Source organism: Hyla sarda, chromosome 6, assembly GCF_029499605.1.
Source record: "Hyla sarda isolate aHylSar1 chromosome 6, aHylSar1.hap1, whole genome shotgun sequence".
NCBI classification, from domain to species: Eukaryota; Metazoa; Chordata; class Amphibia; order Anura; family Hylidae; genus Hyla; species Hyla sarda.
The window spans coordinates 126,412,833-126,432,917 of record NC_079194.1 but is presented as its reverse complement, the minus strand read 5'-3'; the positions used below and the strand labels follow the sequence as shown (position 1 = coordinate 126,432,917).

Here is a 20,085-nt window from a genome sequence, read left to right as displayed (position 1 = left end):
AAGAAGACGTCCGGAGAGTCGGGGACACCACGGGGACACGGCGACAGTGATGGAGCGACGTCCAGGGCAGCGGTGACGGGTCCGGAGCAGCGGGGACACGTGAGTATTACCTCCTATACCAGTGGTCTTCAAACTGCGGACCTCCAGATGTTGCAAAACTACAACTCCCAGCATGCCCGGACAGCCGTTGGCTGTCCGGGCATGCTGGGAGTTTTAGTTTTGCAACATCTGGAGGTCCGCAGGTTGAAGATCACTGTTGGGTTCAGAATCTTTTTTTCTCGATTTTGCACCTTAAAATTGGGTGCGTCTTATATGCCGGTGCGTCCTACAGGGCGAAAAATACGGTAAGTACAAAAAAAAAAAAAACAGATGTTAAAAAAAAAAAAAAAAAACTGACAATAACTGATAATGGATTTTTTTTTTTTTTTGAACATCCGGTTCCCTCAGACTTCAATGTTAAATTTTAACGTACGTTTTTGTCACTTTTTTTTTTTTTTTTTTTTTTTTTTTTTTTTTTGCCGGACCAAAAATTTGTGCATGCAGTCTTTTGTGCCAGCAAAAATAACTGACATTTGTAAAAACGGACATACCAAAGAATGTTCAAAAAATTGACATGAATGGGATTTTTTGATGGCCGTTTTCAGGACTTTTTGCCGGGAGTAATAACGGAGGTTTTTTTTTTTGTTTTTTTTTTTACAGGATGATACCTTTAGTGTGAAAGGGACATTAGTCAGGTGGACCCACTCAATTCTCTGACTTTCTGAGGTCTTGATGTCAATGTTTCCAGGTGTAATATTCCTAGTGGCTTTCAAAACTTCCATTCATTATCTGGACCCTGAAAATTCTGGAGGATTGGGCAATACAAGATTAAAGGCGATCTGGCAGTCATCAGATGTCTCATGGGCCAATATTGGGACCCAGCAGGACCTAAAGAGCTTGTATTGGTATTTTTATATCTCAGAAACCGCTCCACTCTTGCCTACGGATTAGTCTGGTATCATAGCTCCAAAAAAGTGACACTGTGGTCCTTTATTACAAGGCTGCGTGTAAACATGGTGCAGTTACCGCAGCCGCTGCTCACCTTTATAGAGGGGACAAGACACATACAGCAGAACAATACCCAATGATGAAAGCCTCAACTATTCCAAAAGGAGCTCATACACCTTTAGTATCCTTTAGAGCCTATTCACACAGCAGAATTTCCGCTGGCAGAAACCGCTAGAAATGAAATCCCAATATATTTCTATGGGATTCCGCACTCCCGTTGACACTTCGGAAATCCCGCAAGCGGGATTTCCGAAGTGTCAACGGGTGTGCGAAATCCCATAGAAGTGAATTGGGCTTTCATTTCAGGCTGAAATTCCGCCGTGTGAATAGACCCTTAAAGCTAGCCCTCCTCATCATTCTCATACACGAGCATGCACAGGTTTTATTGAATGAGGGGAGTAAGCTGCTGCCAGACAACTCTGCTGGCAGCTTATCTCCAGACGAAATGGGTGGGGAAATTTAACAAGCCCAATCTGTTTTTCAGCTGTAGTGGTTAGAGAAAAGTTCTCATAAATACATGTAAATATATACAGGTTACCAAAAAGTAATGGCGCAGCACTCCAGAAGATCAGCAAAAATAGTAGATTTATTCACTCATGTTCCAGCACTGCAAAATATATGCAGGTTTTGCTGACTTATCTAAAGCTATACGGAGGCCTTTAATGTGCCCATACAAATTTTATTTATTTTGTCAGACCATTTATTGCAAGAATTGTTGGGAGAATTTTTACAGATAAAAGGTGGCCATATAGAGATGTGCTGGCCAAACCAGCACCTATCTAGTATGTATCAAAGGTATGGAGAGGTGTTAACCCCTCGCTGGTGTGGATCGCAATTTGGCGCTGCAAAGTGGCGCTGCCGAATTGCGATCCACACCAGCGAGGGGTTTACACCTCTCCATACCTTTGATTGCCAGACCGTCATCCTTGATAACCGGGACCAGGATGCAAGGCTGCCACAAGGACTTATCTTGAGTATATATACTCATCCATGCGCATCACAGTGTTGTGCCTGCCAGGGCTGTGGAGTCGGAGCCAGAGCCGGACGAAATTTTGGGTACCTGGAGTCGGAGTCGGCAAACAATGCACCGACTCCTAAATTTAGATTGGAATAAAAAAAAATAAAAAAAGCAATTTTAAATGTCCCAATTAACAAAAAGTTATAATTAATGAATTCTCTACTATAAGAATAAAGACCAATGCATGCAGTGCCTCATGTTACCGCAAAACAAACACGTTAAGTGACCGTGAAGAAGCAAGCTTTTCATGTGCTTTACTATTTGGCACGCAATGCACAATTAGGAGCGGCAATACTTATACTTTCCATAGTGTTGTGTTCTGCTGTTACAGGGAACCCATGGGTAACCTAGCCTCTCACTGATAAGGGATTAAGTAATATGTTTTTTGCAGGACTAGAGACACTTGCATAAGTGAAGGGAATGGAGGGTCAATAGTTCAAGACTGAAGCTGTAAACCATTGGAAAAACTGCTGCCATTCAGCTAAGGCTATAAAAACTTGTAAACTCTATTGTTAGCTTAAAGGGGTACTCCGCCCCTAGACATCACGAGGGGCAGAGCCGTGATGTAGTGATGCTCCGGCCCCTGTATCGCCCGTCATTATGCACAGAGCGAACTCGCTCTGTGCAGTAATGATAGCGCGGTGCCGCATAGGCGATCCCGGGGGTCCCCAGCAGCGGGACCCCAGCGATCTGACATCTTATATATAATCTCATATAAGATGTCTAGGGGCGGATTACCCCTTTAAACTTGACTATGGGATTCTACTAGGGAAATCATGTTTTATAATAAATGCCCCTTCCTTGATCCTCCCACTGCCCTATCTTCAGCAGCAGATCAGCACACAAACTGTTCAATACAGTAGACTGTTGGCTTCCCAGCCAGTAGTTCTGTAGTAATGACATGTATGTTGCCTTTCTTTCCTTCAAGGAATGTATAAAATACATTCACACATTAATACAGAGGAGTTGGAAGCACAGAAAATTCCGGAGTCTGAACATTTATCTACCGACTCCACAGCCCTGGTGCCTGCAGCGCAACACTGAAAGGTGACTGTGCAATCTCACCATATATTCAACAGCACATATCTGCCTTTCTTGCACTGACATTTATTTGGGAAATTGTTACACTTAGAGCACCTCTTCCCTTTTCTGTTCCCTTTCTATATATGTATCCCTACCTAGTGTGTATGGCAGATTCCCAACTTTCCCTGGAGGGTAGATATCAGGGGAAAGAAGGGCTAGGTATGGTAATTATAGCTGCTTGATGCTCCCCATTCAGAGGGAAGGTGGTGGATGGGGGTGTCAAGCCACTGCCAGACACCCCTATCAGCAGCTTATCCCCAGAGAACAAAATGATTGTGAGATAAGAAGGATCAGGAAGGCTGGATTTCCACTGCATGATCTTTTGAGTGTCTCACCCCCATACAGAAAGTCCAGACAAATTTGCTCTTATGGGTCTGAAAACAAAGGTTATTAAAAAACCAATTTTGACATATTTCTCAGACATGTAAAAAGTTGTTGTTCGCATCGAGTCTCACTCCTAAGACTTGCCGCAATTGGTTACATATTAGCCGGGGAAGCGGGGAGGTGGATTCTTTTCCCGACTTTTTTATGCATACAGTAGAAGTCTATGCAGATAAGGTATCTGCTCGCCAGAAACTAGGGTGCAATGCCATCTGCATTCCCGGCTTATATCTCACAATCGCAGCAGGTCTTAATGGAAAACCACAGGTACTGACAGATGTGGGGGACGCTGATTCATATGATCCCTACCTTGTCCGAATCCGTCCGACCATTCGCCTGCAATCTTAGTTTTTCTTTATGTATATACATGCAAGTGTGGGTGTAACTAGCATGGGTGGGGTTTTCAGGAGCCTAGTGTCACTATGACGTCAGCGCCGCCCGCTTATGAATATTCATCCCCCCTCCCTCCGGGCTCTCCCCGCCGCTCCGAACTGGTCTTCACTGCGCATGTCAGGAAGCAACACACGCGCAGCGAAGACCAGTTAGGAGCGGCGGGGAGAGCCGGAGAGAGGGGGGGATGAATATTCATAATCGGGGGGCGGCGCTCAAATCACAGTGCCACTAGGTTCCTGAAAACCCTGCACGTGCCAGTTAAAGCCACATTTACATATAAAGAAAAACTAATATTGCGGGCGAACGGCTGGACAGATCTGGGCAAGGTAGGGATCATACGTATCCGCGTCCCCCGCACTAACCGTCAATACCTGTGGTTAGTGCAGGAGTGAACATGTAACAGTTTTCCTTTAAGAGTGAGACCCAATGCGAACAACAAGTTTTAGCAAGTCAAAAGAAACTTTTTAATGACAGTAACGATTTAAGTTGGCCATGTTGAAATATTCATCCAGGAGTGACTATGAAGGTTCTTCTTTGGAAAAACAACATTTATTCTTTACCTGATGTCATTGATCATGTGTGGCTGGTTTGCATTACAGTGATCCCTCAGCCTACAATGGCCTCAACATAAAATAGTTTCAACATACAATGGTCCACAAAAGACCATTGTATGTTGAAACCAGACTCAACATACAATGAACAGACAGTCCAGATCTGTGAAGAATCTGGAAGAACTGACCAATCAGATCTGGAAGAACCGACCAATCAGAATGGGCAATTTACTGGTAAAACACCTGTATTACTGAAGCGTATGCACTGACTGATGTCTGGTAGCGCCCCCTCCAGTACAGGGAGGTATTACATGTTCTGTACTACTCTTTACCTGTACCAGGGTTACCTGCTCCTTTGGACACCAGGTAAGGGCGACTCCATGTTACTTTTTTAGGACATTGCCTGTACTGTATAGGACCCTGAAGAAGCTCCTGTCCTCTACATAGACCAGTGTTTCCCAAGCAGGGTGCCCCCAGCTGTTGCAAAACTACAACTCCCAGCATGCCCGGACAGCCTTTGGCTGTCCGGGCATGCTGGGAGTTGTAGTTTTGCAACAACTGGAGGCTCCCTGCTTGGGAAACACTGACATAGACAGTGATTACAGCTCCCAGCAGATCTTTATTACTTTTATATGTAAGGATTTGCTTTATCTATAGTAGTTATCTACTTATTTTTCTTTAATCCTCACTTTTTCCTATTTTTGGATGACATTTTGGTGGCTTCAGAACCAATTACCAGGTTTCCATAGAGTTCTGATCTCAACATACAATGGTTTCAACATACAATGGTCGTCCCAGAACCAATTAATATTGTAACTTGAGGGACCACTGTACTGCAATGGCAAACATGGACTAAAATGGGTTGTGTTCCGCTGCATCTGACAACTCATCACTAGACAATTGTTAGCTCCACTGTATGAACATCTACCCACTTCTATCTAACGTGTATGGACAAAATAGTTTTTTTTTTTTTTTACAGGCTTCGATATTTAGAATATACTATATATCTGTAACCTTCGTACAGCTGTATGGAGGCTTCTAGTGTACACACTGGGGGAGATTTATCAAAACCTGTGCAGAGGAAGAGTGGTGCAGTTGCCCATAGCAACCAATCAGATTGCTTCTTTCATTTTCCACAGGCCTCTAAAGAGGCCTGTGGAAAATGAAAGAAGCAATCTGATTGGTTGCTATGGGCAACTGCACCACTCTTCCTCTGCACAGGTTTTGATAAATCTCCCCCACTGAGTACCATAGTACAATATAGGAAGGTTTATTAGATCTAATGGAGAAGCAGATCCTCAGTAACAGAGGCAACAGCTCAGTGACCTACTCCAGAACCCCCCCCCCCCCCCCCCCCCCCGCACAGAATGATGTAAACCATGCACCCTTCCTACCAGGTCTATACTCCTGCCCTGTGTACCCCACATTTCAGCTAAACTGTTCACCCTGAGCCTCCTGTTTCATGAATACAATCCACAGTGAAGAGGACACACAAGTGGTTACAATTATGGTGATCCTTACGGACTCTAATAGCAAAATTAGAGTCCATAAGTAAAATTGGGGGATCATTAGACAATAAGGTGTAGATTAAAGTCATATACCCATCTATGTACAGTAGATGGAGGCCTCCTCACTTCAGGCAGGCAGTGTCACTCTGCATAAGGCAGCACACACAAAGACTCTGCTGCAAGGTTTTTACCAGCCGGGGTGTTATAAAGAAAGAAAATAGTCAATTAAAAAGGAGAGAAAAAAAAAAAGGGTTTTGTGCCAGTGCCCCCTCCCCCAGCACCAAGGAGCAGTGAGTAGGAGAGAATGATTAGAGGAATGTGGAGGCTGGAACAGACGTTGCCTGAGCATCAGTAAGCAGGCAGCGGGGATCTTTGCTAGATGTGAAATGCAGCATCAAATCTGGGGATGAAGTGGGAGAGCGAGTGGGAGGCCAACACACCAGAAAAACAAAGACTTCATCCAGCAATGATCACCATCAGCACCAGCCAGCAGGTGTATGAGAAACATGGCACTACAAATACCAGTGCAAACAGGTGGCACAACTGGGAACTGACAGTCTGACCATTTAAAGGGGTATTCTGGCTTTTATACATCAGATGTATGATCGCAGGGGATCCCCACGATCTCTGTGCAGCCCCCGGCATTCTGTGCTGGGCACTGCCCCCGAGGCCGGGATATGACATCATGGCCACGCCCCCTCCCATAGACCTGAATGGAGGGGGCGTGGTCATGATATCACGGCCCCGTCTCTGAGGCAGGACCCAGCACAGTATGCCGGGGGATGCACAGAGATCACGGGGGTCCCCAGCAGCAGAACCCTTGCGTTCATGCATCTTATCCCCTATCCTTTGGATAGGGGATAAGATGTATAAAGCTGGAATACCCCTTTAAAAAGGGATTATCCATCCAGACAGGGTGTTTGCATTTGCTCAGGGAGTGGGTAGTTTTAAAAATGTACACACATTGAGACTTTACCAAACCCGAGAGAACAGAAGTTTCGTAATACTGACGCAAGCAAGTTTTTATTTAATTTATTTATTTATTAAAATCCTATCCACTCCCTGAGCAAATGCAAAATCATCTGTCTGCCTGGAAAACCCCTATAAACACATATATATTTGTCACCAGCGAATAGGAACATTCTTATTTTTATCCAGAGGCTGGTGAACGATCCTGACCTAAATCTAAGTGCAGGTAAAAGTCTCTTCTGCTCATAAGAGAATTGTTTAGGCTGGATAACACTGCAACAAACCTTCAGCTGTGTGTCTCCCACTGCTCTGTAAGGGTGATCTTTCTCTGCAGCTCTGACATTTTATTCATGACACAGAAGCTCAGAAAGAACAGAGCTAAATACTAATCCTAGATGGAAGACTGCTAAAGTGCATTTATTTAAAGAGAAACTGACAGGCTGTTACCCCACACTAAACCAAATATACTGGGTTATAGTGCAGGTGAAAAGTTGTTTCTTTAACCTGTGGAGTATTTGTAGATTTGCAGGGGAGCTCGACGAGCCGGCTCCCTGCTTCCATTGCACAAAGCTGCACAATAGGAAGAGAAGAATGAATGGGTATAAGTCTACAAATACTCCAACTTTTTGTTTTGTTTTTAAATAAAGTGCTCTGGGGGAAGAAAAAGAGAGCCCCAAAGCCACCACAATACTAGTTCTGTGTCCCCTATAGTTATCCTTGTGATTTTGCCAGCTTCTGTGGCCCCTGTTGTCTCCTGAATATTCTTTTTCCTTGCTTGTAGCCCAGACTGCAACTCCCAACAGTCAGTGCAGCTCTGTGTAATGGCTGTCAGCCAACTGCTTTTACTATCTGGGTGCAAGCTGTGTTGTTGCAAACACTGAGCAGCACACACTGTCTTTACCTTCAAGCTATCCTTCACCCCCCCCCCAGCAATAAATCATGCGATGCTCTGAATGGCAGAATCTAAAATGGAAAGTTCTCCATAGAAATCAATGCAATGAGGGGAAGGGTGGGGTAAGAGATACGCTTACCCCAATAGGTTGTGTACCCCATACACAACCATGGAAGGTGGCATAAAGTGATCGTCCTGCAGCCCTTCCGCACAATTCAACGGGTAGGAGACAGGCTTGCTTCAAAGATATGGTGGGTAAACACAGCGCTGGACAGATCAACACAGGTGGTAATGGCAAACAGGTTTATTCCCAAAATGAAACGCGTTTCGCAGCATAGACCAGCTGCTTCATCAGGCATCATTGTCAGTGATTAGATCTATAGCAGGCAAAGAGCAGCGTTATGTGCAAATTCTCACACAGCAAGGGGAGGCGTGGCTGTGAAGCCAGACCCCTAGACAAGACAATACACGTGGTGGGGGCTAGTCTAAGTGAGGGCTTTGCACAAAGTCAAGGTGGATCTAATAAGGTCTCTATCTCACTTCCTGCATTTTAGTGACACCTGAAAGAGGGAAACTGCTCTATATAGCTAATTAATGATATTTAGACAAATAAAGGGAAAGGATGGGCTATGGGTTTAGTTCCCCAGAGTACCCCTTTAATCTGTGTTCACCCGCACTATAATCCAATATATTGAGTTTAGTGCACGTGAACAGTCTGCCAGTTTCTCTTTAAGCATTAAAGGACAATCCATGTATACAAATATACCAAAAACCAAAAGCTCAGAATTTAATTTATGTGAAATAATATGAAATGACACAGGGAGAAGTATTGAACACGCTTACTGATATTTATGTAATATGAGGAAGTATTACTTTACTGAGAGAGTAGTGGATACATGGAATAGCCTTACTGCAGAAGTGGTCGCTGCAAATACAGTGAAGGAGTTTAAACATGCATGGGGTAAACATAAGGCTATCCTTCATATTAGATAGGGCCAGGTACTATTCATAGTATTCAGATTATTGGGAAGACTAGATGGGCCAAATGGTTCTTATCTGCCGACACATTCTATGTTTCTATGTAATACTTTGTACAAGAGCCTTTGTTGGTAATGACAGCTTCAAGACACCTTCAATATGGGAAAATGGTCCAATGCATTGCTCTGGTGTGATTTTGGCCCATTCTTCCACACAAACAGGCTTCAAATCTTAAAGGTTCCATGGCCCTCTTCTATGATTCATGATCTTCAGTTCTTTCTGTAAATTTTCAATGGGATTTAAGTCAGGTGATTGGCTGGGCCATTCTTTGACTGTGGCTGTGTGTCTGGGATTATTGTCTTGCTAAAATGTCCACCCTGGTTTCATCTTTATCGTCCTGATAGATGGCAGCAGATACTTGTCAAGAATCTTTTGGTAACTTTGCTCATTCATCCTTTATGTGAAAATTGCCAGTATCATTTGCTGAAAAGCCACGCAACACCATGATGTTCCCATCAAACAGTTCCATTTTGCTCTCATCTGAAAACACTATTTATCCAAGTATTTCACTGGCTTTCCCAAATGTTATGCAGCAAACTTTAAATTAGCTTTTCATTTAGCAATAGAATCTTGTGTGGTGAGCTTGCATACAGGCCATGTCAGTGCATCACTTCCTTTTCTTTGAGACAACATTACCTGCTTTATTCCAGGTCTATTTGAAGCGCTTCACAACTTGTCATTGGCTCTTGGACAACTCTTATTCTTCTTTTCACTCTGTGTCTTACAAGGAGCACCTTCTGTATTCCACCAACAGTGTTCACTGGAACATTCAGAAGCTTAGAAATGCTCCTGTAACCAATACCAGTGTTGTTTGCAACAATTAGGAAGGTCCTGAGACAGCTCTTTGCTTTTATCCATCATGTGTCTTGTGGGACACCATCAGTTGGACTGAACCATCTGATATAAAATTTGCACTGACAGGGGGCTTCCTTTTATATGTTCAATACATTTTCCCTGTGTCTTTTTACATTATTACAAAAATGTATTTCTAAGCTTATTTGTTTTGTTTTGTTTTTTTTTGTTTTTTATGTATAGATTACTTGGGTTGTTTCCAACTAGGGAAAATTTCTCGTCAATTGGACCTTTGGAAATATATTTAGTGAGAAAAATGGTGATGTGTTCAATACTTATTTCATCCTCTACATTATAAATAAATGTGCACACAGATATTAAGATATAGCCAATGGGTAGCACTTACCTGCTACTGATTTTTAGTCAGTTGCTTTCAGGAGGGGAGGGTGGGTATTATGAGAGAAGGCACAATAAATGCGAAACTGAAAAGTGGTCACAGAAAATCCGTGGTGGTCTTCTTAAAGAGGTGGGACATGCCCCCCTCCATGCATCTCTATGGCAGAGCCAGAGATAGCCGAGCACTGTATCTTCGGCTCTTCCATAGAGATGCATGGAGGAGGCGTGTTGGCCACATCATGGTGTCAACACGCCTCCATTCATAAGGAGAGCGGGGCACCTTACGGGAGATAACGGGGTGGTAGCCTTAACCCCTATAAAAGCAAGTCCTTACATTTAAAAGAAATAAGGAGCTGCTGGAACCTGAAAATCACTGTCTATATAGAGGACAGGAGCTTATTCAGGGTCCCACAAAAATTTAAAGTGAATCCGCACCCACCTACTGCTCCGAAGGAGCAGCTAACCCCAGCACAGGTAAAGAGTAATACAGAAACTGTAGTACCTCCCTGTACTGTAGGGAGGCGCCTCCAGATTGCGAGGCAGTGCTGCATGCATTTCACTGGTAAAACACCATTATTACTGAACCGCATGTTTAGTAATACCGGTGTTTTCCAAGTGAATGCCCATTCTGATTGGTCAGTTCTTCCAGTCATTGACATGTTTCCCAGATCTGTAATGTCTGTAGCATTGTATGTTGGTTATTGTTTCTAGTTACAATGGCCCAAGAACAAAAAGGACCACTGTATGTTAAAAATATTGTATGTTTGGGCCATTGTTAGTCAAAAGCAGATAACATGTCTCACCTGGGGAGCTTGCAGTCTTCAGATGCAGACACTATAGAGTTACCTGTAGAAATAAGAGACAAATAAATCACCATCAGTCTTTACAAGTTTTTCTGCAAAACCCTGAGAAAAATAAATAAAAATCAAATTCCACCTGCCTTACATGACTGGCAGAGGTTAAACAGCCCCATCCCAGGTCAGCCAGTTAAAATGAACAGAACGTACTATTTAGGGTGGGTATTATGAAAAACGCTTAGAGAAAGAACCGGCTGGACCAGTTATTCCAGCACCACAGACTCTGTAATAAAGTTAAAGCAAAAGTGAAATATTTAAGTGAAGATACCAACTGTGCCAAGCAGATCTCGGTGGCATGAGGTCCTGAGTGTTGGAATGTTGCGCTCAGATGAGTGACATATTCGCAGAGAGGTCGGTACAGATGTTCACAGAACAAGGCCGGAACCAAAAATAACTGGCGCAACGAGACAAATGAAGAGCGAGAGATCTGCTGGAGACTCAGCGACAACCATTACTGGGAACCTGGAGTGATCAATGTACGGCAAGTAAAAAGTAATTGGGGGGTGGAGCAGGAGATTTAGGGTATTCCCACACAGGATGGAGATTCCACGTAGATTTTTACCACAACATGGAGATTTTTTTTTTTTTTTTTAATTTCTGCTGCTTTAGTGTTTGATATATTTTATATATTATATATATATATACACACATATATACACACACACACACCTCTTAAAATGGGCTAACCCCCCAATAAAACAAATGGCAGTATAGCACAACTGTAGCTGTCTAAGGCCTGTCAGGATCTCTTACTGGTGGGGGCTAGAAATGGGTCTACGACAGCTAAAGAGAAGACCCTGCAGTGTTTTTGCAGCATTTATACCAGATTTCGTTCTATTACAATGCACTACAGTTTTTCAACTTCGAGACCTCGTTCACATCAATGTTGGAGCTTGGTTCGCAAACTCTGATCAGATGACGGGACCTGAGCAGAAAAGGAGGAGGGAAAAAAAAAAAACCTATGGAAACCTGGTAATTGGTTCTAAAGCCCCAAAATGTCATCCAAAAATAGGAAAAAAAGTGAGAATTAAAGAAAAATAAGTAGATAACTAATATAGATAAAGCAAATCCTTACATCTAAAAGTAAGAAAGATCTAATGAGAGCTGTAATCACTGTCTATGTCAGTGTTTTCCAAGCAGGGAGCCTCCAGCTGTTGCAAAACTACAACTCCCAGCATGCCCGGACAGCCAAAGGCTGTCCGGGTATGCTGGGAGTTGTAGTTTTGCAACAGCTGGGGGCACCCTGCTTGGAAAACACTGGTCTATGTAGAGGACAGGAGCTTCTTCAGGATCCTGTACAGTACATGCAATGTCCTTAAAAAGTAACATGGAGTCGCCCTTAGCTGGTGTCCAAAGGAGCAGGTAACCCTGGTACAGCTAAAGAGTACAGAACATGTAATACCTCCCAGTACTGTAGGGGGCGCTACCAGACACCAGTCAGTGCATACACTTCAGTAATACAGGTGTTTTACCAGTAAATTGCCCATTTTGATTGGTCAGTTCTTCCGGCCATTGACAAGTTTCACAGATCTGGACTGTCCGTACATTATATGTTGAGTCTGGTTTCAACTTACAATGGTCCAGAAAAGACCACTGTATGTTGAAACTATTGTATGTTGAGGGCATTGTAAGTTGAGGGATCACTGTAATGCTCTTTAGCTAGTTATAATTAAATCAGTGCAGGTAAAATGCATCACCTTGACGTTCAGACTTCGGGTCTATGCAGGATTTTATGCTGCAGATTTCAATGTAAACTAAATGACTGAACACAGCTTCTAATCCTGCAAGTGTGAATAGACCCTTAAAAAGCATTATTGTCACCAGGCCTCACCCCTAATAGCTGAAGTATGCCTTAATCCACTCCCCAGCTGCCTGTCCAATTTGGCTTATGCGCTCCCTTACAGCACAGAGCGAGCATCAGTCGCATTGGTCAGTCAGGCGGGGACTGAAGCATGTGGCATAACTCACCACTGCAGCAGACTCTGTGAGAACCAGTGAGACATGTTAAAAATGTATATAAGTGACAGTAACACTTTTAAGGGGTACTCCGGATAAATTTCTCTCTAGTTAACTGTGCTTTGGAGTAACTAGAGTAGCCTACTATACAAGGCCCTTCCCGCTCAGCCAGTCAATGGCCGCAGTAGTGCTCAGCTTCAGTCATGATTAGCAGAGCTTCTCGGTTTGGGAATGGTACATGGCATTACCCACAATACCACATGTTGACCCTGAACCCGGAAGACATTTGTGGTACCAGTATGGGAGTAACTAAGGAATAGGGATCGACCGATAGATTTTTTAAGAGCTGATACCAATACCGATAATCTGTGGACTTTAAGGCCGATAACTTATACCGATATTCCGGTATAAGCTATCGGCCATTTCAGCACCGCCCCCACCACCGCACCAGCCAGAGACCGCCGCCGCTAGCCCCTTTGCCTCCCCCATCCCGGTTTAATAATTACCTGTTCCCGGGGCCCGCGCTACTTCTGGCTCAAGCAGTGTCCTGAGCTGTCACTGTGCGCATTGGTGGTGACATCGCGTTGAGGACGTCACTCGTCATTGCGCAGCGTACAGCGTAACACAGGATGCAGCAGGCGCCAGAGGTAGCGCGGACTCCGGGAACAAGTAATTATAAAACTGGGGATGGGGGGGGGGGGGGGGGGGGGGGGAGTGGTGTGGGGCATTACCGGCAAGGTAATTGCCGATACCGATAACGTCCAAAATTGTGAATATGGGCCGATAATATCGATCCCTACTAAGGAAGAGTATTTTTTTTTAAGCACTTAAAATATATATTTTTTAAACTCTATATCTCTGTGGAATACTCCTTTAAGAGCTCACAGAGGGGAGTTTTATCAAAGCCTGTTTAGAGGAAGAGTGGTGCAGTTGCCCATTTTTAAAAAGGCCTCTGAATAATGAAAGAAGCAATCTGATTGGTTGCTATGGGCAACTACACCATTTAATGAAAGAAGCTATCTGATTGGTTGCGATGGGCAAATGCACCACTCATCCTTTAAACAGGTTTTCATAAATTTCCCCAATGGAGTATTATTTAGATATAATAAAACAAAAGTCGTCATAGGTTGCCATGGGCAACAGTTTTTTCTTCAGACAATTTTAGCCCTATACTTTGCGGCCTATATCCAATACCCCAACCCAATTAACACCATGAAGCTATTCGCATTCCCCCAGGTTAACCCCTCATGTGTACGCTGTTCATAGAGGCTTTATGTGACGACTTCATCCTTTCCCTCAACAAATCAAACATCTGCCCTGACATGTGGTCCATTAAATAAATTGAAGTGTCATAAGATGATTAAACTATAACCCCATGGAGATGGGAGAAGGGGGGGGGAGGGGGGCTGGTGTAGATGCCAGATAACCAAGCACAAAGGATGCACGACATGTGCCGATACCAAAATCCCACGCTCTTCTCTGAAGCCGTATGCTCTTGGCAGGTCCTGATCAGGCAGACACAGAGGGGATGCTGTCAATCGACCATGCGCCTGAGCTCTGCCATCTATAGCAAATGGAAGGGACATGTGCTTGGCGACAACTGTAGATCCCACATAAGACCGGCTGTCCACTTACTGCAGCTTGTCTTACAAACGGGAACTTTCCGTTTTTCGTAACACGATCACTTTGTACTAATCAATCTTTCATAAAGATGTCCGCCAGACCTACCGCTATATATCAGACAGACAGAGTGCAGGGTCATGTACTTGTATATTTATGTCACATCTGCCTGCAAGGCAGGGGACACAGTGATCGCTGGCTTACAGTAACCTAAAACCTTTTTAGTCAAAAATAATTAAAAAACAAAAACAAACAGGCAATTGGCAATTTAACTACTGGTTAAAACAGCTGTTCAGGGATGCTGGGAGTGGTAGTTTTGCAACATCTAGAGCAGTAGTCTCAAACTGTGGCCCTCCAGATGTTGCAAAACTTCAACTCCCAGAATGCCCGGACAGCCGTTGGCATTCTGGGATTTGAAGTTTTGCAACATCTGGAGGGCCACAGTTGGAGACCCCTGCTCTAGAGGGTCCACAATCTGGAGATTAGGGATCGACCGATTATGGGTTTGGCCAATATTATCGGCCAATATTCACCATTTTGGATGTTGTTATCGGTATCAGCAATTACCTTGCCAATAATGCCCACCCCGCCCCTCTGGCCAGAGACCTCCCCCTCCTGCTTCTCTCCCCCTGCCGGTCCTGAGTCCAATCACCGCCGCTGCCCCATTGCCTCCCCCATCCCCTGTTTTATAATTACCTGTTCCCGGGGTCCACGCTACTTCTGGCGTCCTGTGCTGTTGCTGTGCGCTGCGCAATGACGAGTGACATCCTCAACGCGACGTCACAGTCAGTGCACACAGTGACCGCTCAGAACGCAGCCGGAGCCAGAAGTAGCACGGACCCCAGGAACAGGTAATTATAAAATCGGGGATGGGGGAGGCAAAGGGGCAGCGGCGGTGATTGGACTCAGGACCGGCAGGGGGAGAGAAGCAGGAGGGGGCGGTCTCTGGCCAGAGGGGCGGGGCATTATTGGCAAGGTAATTGCCGATACCGATAACGTCCAAAATGGTGAATATCGGCCGATAATATTGGCCAGAGGATAGGCGGGGGGGGGGGGGGTGGGGGGGGGGGGGGGGGGGGGGCAGCGGCGGTGGTGGTTGGACTCAGGACAGGCAGGGGGAGAGAAGCGGCTGGCGGCAGCAGTCTCTGGCCCCGCAAAAGCCACTGCAGTTCATCGATTTAAAGGCTAAATAGCCGATATCTTATGCCGGAATATCGGTATACGTTATCGGCTATCAGCCTGAAAGTACACAGATTATCGGTATCAGCCCTAAAAGATCAATATCGCTCGATCCCTACTGGAGATCACTGTTTTAATGTAACAAAGTACTGTTATCCAACTACATTACTCTTAACTCTGGCAATTTTCTCTTGAAGCAGGAGGATCAGGGTGACCAAGGTGTCCCGGTAAGGACTGCATTTCTAGCAGCATCCTATGACAACTCCTGGCACATATTGGGCTTTACTATCTGCATGCCAGCTGTAAGGTGAAATATGCACAAACTGGCACAAATTCAGCAACAATTGGATTTTAAACAGCGAGCGTGTGTAAGGGAAGGTTGGTAGCGCCACTTACTTGGAACCAGTGGTTTACTGTAAAACAGGTTTGCTGTGACGACAATTTTAGCTCGATTTCTATTTGCTTAACAGGAAGGATGACAAATATTTCAGCAATAACAGCGACCGCAGAACAGCAGCACTCCATTAAGCTGCAGCCTCGTAATGGGATAAATGACCCTTAGGAAAGGCAGAGGAGAAGGCAGAGATCGGCAAGTGACTGAGACACACATAAGGGCTGAGGAGGTTATTGTACCCTAGGAGATGGCAGAAGGTTTAAGGGGTACTCTGGGGAACACAATTTATCCCTTACTCACAGGATAGGGGACAAGTGTCTGATCTTAGGGGTCTGACTGCTGGGATCTGACCCCACACCAGGATCTATTCGCAGCTTCACTTACTTTACTCCTGAATGCTTTGTCCACCACAAGATCAGCCAAACATCGGCTGAGACAGTCCCCCACCCTGCCAGCAAGTGGGCAATCACACCGGTGTGCCTCCGAAAGTAGAGGCGGGATTTGTCAGGGGAGAAGTTGCTGAATGGCAAGTTCAGCGTGAGAGCCAGACCCCATACAGGAGATCGGAGAACACAACTTCTCCCCCGAGTACCCCTTTAAAAAGGTACTGTTCCCCAAACTGTGGCATTCCTGCTGTTGCAAGACTACAACCCCCATTATGCCTCGACAACCAAAGGATAACCTTTTGCAACAGCTGGACAGCCACAGGTTCAGAAATCGTGCTTTAGGGTCTATTCACCCGTATAGTATCCTGCGTATATTTGATGCACATTCTACAGCGAACGGGGTACGGATTATACAATAAAATAAATACACAGCATACACTTCTACTGGCACAGATGCTGCAGAGAACAAATGTATATCGGCCTCACTGTAGGAATGGGGCAAAGCCATGTGCAGAAATCGGAGCTGATTCTTGGAAAAGTGCATGTCAGATCTGCTATGGGTAAGTCCTAACTGTGTGAACATACCCTCCGTGGAGGTAATCACCCTCTGGATGTTTCCATATATTGACAGCAAGCAGAGATCTTGAAAACACTATGGAATCGAACGAACAAGAACAGAACCTTTGTAGAAAGTTTCTAAGCCTTTGATTAGGTTATCATTGTTTAATGTAAAGTTTCCCAACCAATGTGCCTACAGCTGTCCAGGAATGCTAGCAGTTGTAGTTTTACAACAGCTGGAGGCACACTGGTTAGGAAACTAGATTAAAACACAAAAAATAAAATCTAGGGTGGGGTTCACAAGGAAATATCAGAAAGCCATCTTTCAAGCCAAAAGAATAAACTTGGGGCTACCGCCATGGCATGAGGCGCAGGAGGGTAGCAGATTCCCTGGATCACGCCCCGCTTCATCCATCATGGAGGTCGCTGTGTAGATCAATAGATTAAAAGGAGAGTTTATGGAACATTAAAAAGGAAGGGAACCCAAGGGAGAGGTTTGGCCCGGACTGTAATGGAATAAAAGTAAAAACAGGGCGAGGGTCAGAGAGCACACAGATGTCAATGAGAGGCAATGCTCAGGTCCTTATGGCAGTGTTTCCCAACCAGGGTGCCTCCAGCTGTTGCAAAACTACAACTCCCAGCATGCCCGGACAGCCGAAGGCTGTCCGGGCATGCTGGGAGTTGTAGTTTTTGCAACAGCTGGAGGCACCCTGGTTGGGAAAAAAAGAGAAAAAAAATAAAAAACAAGCCTCTATTTCAAGAGCCACTTACCTCAAAAATACCCCTAATTCTGTTTCTCAGAATGCTCTGGCAGGGAGTTTCACAAAGCTTTCCTAGACTCCTGAAAGCAGATTTTGTCTAATTGTGCAGAGATATGAAAGCGAGAAGAACAACTAGAGACATTCAGAAGCCTAAACATATTAGCTAAAACGCCATGTTAGCCCTAATGGCAGCCTTCACTGTTATACAGGTTCCTGGGAAAGCTGGGTGAGAACCCCAGTAACGGTTGCGCTGCTTAGAGTTCCCTGGGCAGTTGTAGGAGTCTAAAGCTTCTCCATTGGACCTTATGTCATTGCAGCTAAAAGCAGAACAATATCCGGGTTTAAAATAATCCTGTTTACACAGCAATTTGTTTATCTTCCTGGACCTGAAGAACAGACTTCACGTTAAATCAATTCCTGGCGGCCTGCTGCCAGCCCAGGTCTATTAGACGGCTTGGTAAAGTGAAAACGCCAGCTGGAAGCAAGGGGCATGGAAGTGGGGGCTCAACAGGGCGCTGCTATTATACATGACTGTGTTCCCCAACCTGTGGATCTCCAGCCTTATCTGGCAGGGCATGAAGGGAGTTGTAGAGCAACAGGTTGGAGTTCACTGCACTAATATCTGGTGCTCCAGCTGTTGGAAGACTACAACTCCTAGCATGCTTCAGTGCAGTGGCTAGAGATGAGCGAACTTACAGTAAATTCGATTTGTCACGAACTTCTCGGCTCGGCAGTTGCTGACTTTTCCTGCATAAATTAGTTCAGCTTTCAGGTGCTCCGGTGGCTGGAGACTCTTTCCTAGGACTGTATCCACCTTTTCCAGCCCACCGGAGCACCTGAAAGCTGAACTAATTTATGCAACTGCCGAGCCGAGAAGTTTCTGACGAATCGAATTTACTGTAAGTTCGCTCATCTCTAGCAGTGACCTCCAGCCCCTGCAAAACTACAACTCACAACATATTAAAGCAGTGATCTCTAACCTGTGACTCTTCAGCTGTTGCAAAACTACAACTCCCAGCATGCCGTGCCAACATACAGGTGTCAAGGCACGGGAAGAGTTGTAGTTTTGTAACAGCGGGAAGATCGAAGGTTGGGGGAACAATGCATTAGGGAAGGGAGGTGTCCTTCCAGTAAGTCAGTCACCGATTAGTTAAAGGGGTACTCCAGGGAATTTTTTTTTTTTTTTTTTTTTTTTTAATCAACTGGTGCCAGAAAGTTAAACATATTTGTAAATGACTTCTATTAAAAAAAATCTTTACCCTTCCAGTACTTTTTAGCAGCTGTTTGCTACAGAGGAAACTCTTCTTTTTGAATTTCTTTTTTGTCTTGACCACAGTGCTCTCTGCTGACACCTGATGCCCGTATCAGGAACTGTCCAGAGCAGGAGAAAATCCCCATAGCAAACCTATGCCACTCTGGACAGTTCCTGACACGGACAGAGGTGTCAGCAGAGAGCACTGTGGACAAGACATAAAAATTCAAAAAGAAAAGAATTTCCTCTGTAGCATACAGCTGCTAAAAAGTACCGGAAGAGTAAAGATTTTTTTATAGAAGTAATTTACAGATCTGTTTAACTTTCTGGGAGTAAGACGCCGATTCCGCTTGAAAGAAAAATCATGTTTTTTTCTTCAAGCGGAACAGACTTCCTCATCAGAATTCTGCTTGAGGAAATTCCTCAGTGTGAACTGAGGGGCAGAAATTCTGCACAGCTCTATGGGGATTTCACTGCTGAATGAATTGGAGAGGAAAAAGCCAGCAGAATTACTCGTGGAAATTCCTCTCCAATTCCTCAGTGTGAACATACCCTTATGGAGGGGGTCTGACCGCTGGGACACCCAGAAAGTGATTTTTTTTTTTTTTCGGGTAAAACTCAAGTAGTGGCATGTTATAAGGTCAGTACAAGTCACGTAGTACATGTTTTTGCACGTGTCCTAAATTTAAAAGGGGGCTCTATTCTGCAATACAATGATTTTGCATTAGTGAAAACAGACAGGTCCAACCAAAGTTGCCGCCCAGCTTTCTCACAGCTCTGACAAGTCTATCTGCAGTATCGCTGTAGGGCAAAGCATCACTGCCTTTCAGAACTCTAGGAAAGCTGTATTACACAAGCCGTAACAGTGGGCGCACTGGGACATTTTTCCCGCTCCTCTTACATGGCTCGGCCTCAACAGACTCCAACAAATCAAGGGCCTCATGGCTGACAATGGATTTGCAAAATATAAAGACACATTTGAGGAGGTAAATGGATTTTCCATCTAAAGTAACAGTAAATCTGCCTTTATCTGCTCCCTGCTCTGTCTGTGAAT

At 44.7% G+C, this 20,085-nt stretch overlaps 1 protein-coding gene across 6 annotated transcripts in view; it reads right to left on the bottom strand.

Annotated features, from left to right (window-relative positions):
- Window positions 1–20,085, bottom strand: part of TMCC1 (transmembrane and coiled-coil domain family 1) — a 125,558-nt gene that overhangs the window by 95,816 nt on the left and 9,657 nt on the right. For 4 of the 6 annotated variants that reach the window (XM_056524949.1, XM_056524944.1, XM_056524947.1 and 1 more), the window contains exon 2: window positions 10,872–10,914. The gene's annotated coding sequence lies outside the window, so the exon portion shown is untranslated. Of the gene's footprint in view, window positions 1–7,981; window positions 8,220–10,871; window positions 10,915–20,085 lie in introns of all 6 variants that reach the window. The other 2 variants (XM_056524946.1, XM_056524948.1) reach the window with 1 other exon arrangement.